The sequence below is a fragment of the Bubalus bubalis genome, chromosome X, assembly GCF_019923935.1.
Source record: "Bubalus bubalis isolate 160015118507 breed Murrah chromosome X, NDDB_SH_1, whole genome shotgun sequence".
NCBI classification, from domain to species: Eukaryota; Metazoa; Chordata; class Mammalia; order Artiodactyla; family Bovidae; genus Bubalus; species Bubalus bubalis.
Window position 1 is genome coordinate 104,372,891 of NC_059181.1, and position 5,303 is coordinate 104,378,193.

Sequence of the window (5,303 nt, forward strand, 5' to 3'; positions counted from 1 at the left end):
GTCTCCATAGCAGCCCGTGGGTGGATGGGGTGTGTGCGCAGGCGCAATTTTCACGTCCTTGCGCAGAAGGGGAGGGACTTCGTGAGGGGCCCGGTCTCTCCGCCCCTTATTTGCGGTCTGAGGGAGACGCGCGGCAGCCATGCAGGCGTCGGGTGGTGGCGCCGGTGGTGCAGAGGGCCGAGATGACCAGCAGAGCTCCAGAATACCTGCTTGCCAGAGTGGTTCAGGCAGTGCTGACGGTGAGGCTGTTCGCCGAGCCCCAGAAGGCCGGGGTGGGCCTGGCAGAGGAAGAGCGGTGTTGGAAGCTGCTGTAGTGCGTCCCCGGGGTGAGCGGGCACCAGGTGACGTAGGATCTGCTGGAGATGTAGCACCCTTGGCTGTAAGACCTAGACGTGGAGAGGTGGTGCTGTATCCTTTTCATGGAGCCTCCCTGGGCACGGTCAGTGGTATGGTGGTGGGAAACATGCCGGCAGCCTGAGGAAGGGATAGAAGGGAGCACGGGGGCTATCCGGGGCAGCGGGACTGGGCAGCCTGGAGGGAAAGGAGGTTGTCAAGGCCTGAGGAGCCTGGAGGGTGGGGAAGATGGACCCAAGGGTTACGGAGGCACCTGAGGGTAGTCTCAGGTTGTGGTCGGGAGCATGGGCATTCTGGGGTAAAAATGGGCCTCTGAGGTGTGAGGAAGCCCGAGATAGCAGCAAATTCTGTAATGGATGGTGCCTTAACCGTGTCTCTCTCAGCACACTCAGAGTGCCTTTCCAGTCACCCCTGGAGGCAGACATGGCTCGCAGATCTCTGCTCCCAGATGTCCAACGCCACCAAGGATTGATTCGGAAGGAATTTGCAGTGAATGGCAGTGACCTGCTTGTGTCAGTTCCAGACGAGTTTGCCTTGGGGAGTGGGGGGTGGCAGGTGCTGTGGTCTGAGCTCCCTCTTAAGCATGCTGTGATGGAGACACTGAGGGGCTTGGTATAAGGAGGGGGGCTGGTACCCTGGACCTACAGGAGCAATCTTCCCTTTGACCTGATTTTCTTTTCCCTGCTTTTAGTAGATGGACTGCTGACGACCTGGCTTTCATCCGACTGTCCGTGAACCAGTTCCTCGATCAGCTTTCCGTGGTGATTCGGAACATTCGGCGCCTTGGGCACCCACCTCGCCAAAGCCGAAGCTGAGGAAAGGGGCTGAGGCCTAACCTTGTGTCCCCTAGTCGGCAGGGCATAGGGAATTCAACCTAAGAGTCATTGCCACTTTGTTATTTGAGTGTAAGTTTTAGCCTGTACTGGCCTTTGGTCTCTTTCAGTTCACTTGCTTTGTTTCCCTGCTGCTTGAGAAGTGGGATGCTTCAGTGTTTATTACAGCAGAAAAGAAAACTAAGTCACTTTTTGTGCCCTAGTTTCCTTTCAGCTAATGCGCTTCTGGATTTTAAAAACACTTTTTATCTTTGTTCTCGTGTTAGAGGGAAGGTTCTGAAATTCAGATATTTGAATTCAGTTACAAGGGAATTGAAAACAATTTCGGACAATGAAAACCAAGCCCGATGTTCAGCACTAAATACTGTCAACATTTAAGAATATTTTCTGGTTGTACTTGCACATTAAACGTATAACAGCATGTGATGTAGAACTTATCAAGTTTAAATTTTTTCCTGAACTTTTTTCATTTAATATACTAGCTTTTCCACTTTCTTAAATCTCTTAAGAAATGTGTTATTGTCCAAGATGGCGGCGTCCGGGGCGCTGCCTCCTCGGCCGCCGCCGCCGCCGCCGCTGCGAGGGGCCTGCGGGCCGCCCACCCGCCAGCCGCGCCGGCGCCATGAAGAGGCAGAGCGAGTGAGACTCCAGCCCGAGCGGGCGCGGCTCGTCATCGTCAGCCAAACAGCCGCGGGAGCGCGAACGGGAGGCGGAGGCGGGCGGAGGGGGCGGGCGGCGCACAAGGCCTCGGGTGGCGCCAAGCACCCCGTTCCAACGCGGGCTCGCGACAAACCTCGCGGTAGCGGGGGCAGCTGCGGTGGGCATCGCGACGGCCGAGGCGCCGGGGACGCGAATCACCGTGCGAGCAGCGGCCGCTCATCGGGCTCGGGCGCCGGCGGCGGGGGACGCGGCGGCAAGGCCTCAGGGGACCCAGGCGCTTCGGGCGCGTCGTCCCGCGCATCTCCACTACCGCCACCTCCGCCGCCGCCCGGGGCTTAGCCCACGGGTCCCGGCTCCTCAGCGGCTGCACCCGAGTACAAGACGCTGCTCATTAGCAGCCTGAGCCCCGCTCTGCCTGCCGAGCACCTCGAAGATCGGCTCTTCCACCAGTTCAAGAGCTTCGGCGAGATCAGCCTGCGCCTGTAGCACACGCCTGAGCTGGGCCGCGTGGCCTACGTGAACTTCCGGCACCCGCAGGACTCACGTGAGGCCCGCCAGCACGCCCTGGCCCGCCAGCTACTGCTCTACGACCGTCCGCTCAAGGTGGAGCCCGTGTACCTGCGAGGCGGCGGCGGCGGCGGGAGCAGTAGGCCAAGCAGCAGCAGCAGCAGCGCCGCCGCCTCCACTCCGCCCCCGGGCCCGCCAGTGCCCGCCGACCCGCTCGGCTACCTCCCGCTGCACGGCGGCTACCAGTACAAGCAGCATTCGCTGTCCCCGGTTGCCGCCCCTCCGCTGCGGGAGCCCCGCGCCCGCCACGCTGCTGCAGCCTTTGTCCCGGGAGCGGGGCATGGACTACTACGGGCTGTACAACGACCACGGGCGACCCTACGGCTACCCGGCCGTGTGCGAGGAGGACCTGATGCCCGAGGACGACCAGCGGGCCACGCGCAACCTCTTCATTGGGAATTGGGACCACAGCATGTCGGAGGTGGAGCTGTGACAGGCTTTCGAGAAGTACGGCATCATTGAGGAGGTGGTCATCAAGAGACCCGCCCGTGGGCAGGGCGGTGCGTATGCCTTCCTCAAGTTCCAGAACCTAGACATGGCCCATCGGGCCAAGGTGGGCATGTCGGGTCAGGTGATAGGCCACAATCCCATTAAGACAGGGTACGGCAAGGCCAACCCCACTACGCGTCTCTGGGTGGGTGGCTTGGGACCTAACACCTCACTGGCGGCTCTGGCCCAGGAGTTGGACCGTTTTGGGAGCATTCAGACCATTGATCATGTCAAGGGAGATAGCTTTGCCTACATCCAGTACGAGAGCTTGGACGCAGCCCAGGCCGCCTGTGCTAAAATGAGGGGCTTTCCCTTGGGGGGTCCGGACCGCAGGCTGTGCGTGGATTTTGCCAAAGCAGAGGAGACTCGGTATCCCCAGCAGTACCAGCCCTCCCCACTCCCTGTGCACTATGAGCTACTCCCCGACGGGTATACCCGGCACCGGAACCTGGATGCCGACCTGCGGGTGCGGGACAGGACCCCTCCACACCTCCGCGGAAACAGCCTCGAGGGCTACAGCCACTCAGTGCGCAGCCGGAGTGGTGAGCGCTGGGGAGGAGATGGGGACCGGGGCCTGCCCAAGGCCTGGGAGGACAGGCGGAAGCGCCGGAGCCTCTCCAGTGATCGCGGAAGGGCCACCCACTCCCCTTACGAGGAACGGAGCAGGACCAAGGGTGGTGGGCAGCCTGCGGACCGAGGCTCTGACCGCACCCTGGAGCGTAGCCGCAAGGAAAACCATTCCAGTGAAGGGACCAAGGAGTCCGGCAGCAACTCCCTCAACAGCAGCCGACACGGGGCGGAGGAGCAGAGCCACCACCACCACCACAAGGCTCCCGACTCTTCCCACGGGAAGAAGACCCGAGAGAGCGAGCGCAATCATCGGACTGAGGCCGAGCCCAAGCCTCTGAAAGAGCCAAAACACGAGACCAAAAAGCTCAAGAATCTTTCAGAGTATGCCCAGACGCTGCAGCTGGGTTGGAACGGACTTCTGGTGTTGAAAAACAGCTGCTTCCCGACATCTATGCACATCCTAGAGGGGGACCAGGGCATGATCAGCAGTCTCCTCAAAGACCATACTTCTGGGAGTAAGCTGACCCAGCTGAAGATTGCCCAGCGCCTTCGCCTGGACCAACCCAAGCTCGATGAGGTCCCACGACGCATCAAGCAGGGGAGCCCCAATGGCTACGCAGTGCTCCTGGCCACCCAGGCGACCCCCAGTGGGCCTGGCTCTGAGGGGATGCCTACGGTGGAGCCTGGCCTACAGAGGCGGCTTCTCAGGAACCTGGTCTCCTACTTGAAACAGAAGCAGGCTGCAGGGGTGATCAGCCTGCCAGTGGGTGGATCCAAGGGCAGAGACAGCACAGGCATGCTCTATGCCTTCCCGCCCTGTGACTTCTCACAGCAGTACCTCCAGTCAGCGCTGAGGACATTGGGCAAGCTAGAGGAGGAACACATGGTGATAGTTATAGTAAGAGACACAGCCTAGCCCAAGCCTGGCTTTTCCAGCCTGTTTGTCACTAAAGCAATTATTTTAAAATCTGACCACTGCTGCCCTGCACCCCCGGCCCATCCTACACCCTTGATTTGAATTCTCTGCTGGGTTACTCCATTTCATTTGGTAGGGGACCAAAGTCCTATCTCCCCACCAAAAACTAAGTTCTTAGGTTTGGGTTGGTTTTTTTTGTTTGTTTGGTTTTTGTTTTTTTTTTGTTTTTTGTTTTTTGTGTTTTTTTTTACCATGATAAGGGACTCCTGTCATGTCGGCTTCTAGTGTATGAAATACTGACTGCTGTGTTCTGTATTTTTTTATTTTTTGACTAACTGTGTGGAAAATTGTCAGTAAAGCCTTTGTCAGAGGATGGATTTAAAAAAAAAAAAAGAAAAGAAATGTGTTATTGAATAGATATAAGATGCATTATAATGTAATTATTGGGACTTCCCAGGCAGCCCAGTGGATAAGACTTGCACTTCCAGTGTAGGAGCTGCAGGTTCAATCCCTGGCAGCAGAACTAAGATCCCACATGTCATGTGGCGTGGCCAAAAAATTAAGATTGGGTCTTTAAATTAAAAAAATAATAATAATAATGTAATTATGGAGCATTTGTTTCCACTTTTTACATTACTATGGTTAATGATTTAGTGGAATTTATAAATCTTTCCATTAATAGTTATTTCCTTAAAGTATTAATATATTCCAAGAATTAGAAATACTGACCTAAATGTTTACTTCTTTTGTTTAAATTAATTTATCTTTTAAATTGGAGGCTAATTACAATATCATAGTGGTTTTTGCCATATATTGACATGTCCAGGCTCCCCACTGGGGTCCTCTTGGCCACAGAGCAGGGCACAGACACAGGCAGTAGACCAGGTCTTTGCACACCCTAAAACTGACTGGGA

General features: G+C 56.5%; 1 long non-coding RNA gene and 1 pseudogene across 1 annotated transcript; both read left to right on the forward strand.

Annotated features, from left to right (window-relative positions):
• Window positions 1–265: 265 nt before the first annotated feature.
• On the forward strand, window positions 266–1,181 carry LOC123331812. Its single transcript, XR_006548603.2, has 3 exons — window positions 266–408; window positions 738–866; window positions 1,046–1,181. It is a non-coding gene; the product is annotated as an uncharacterized LOC123331812 (long non-coding RNA).
• Window positions 1,182–1,809: 628 nt separating this feature from the next.
• LOC123331796 lies at window positions 1,810–4,796 on the forward strand (annotated as a pseudogene).
• The last annotated feature ends 507 nt before the right edge of the window (window positions 4,797–5,303 follow it).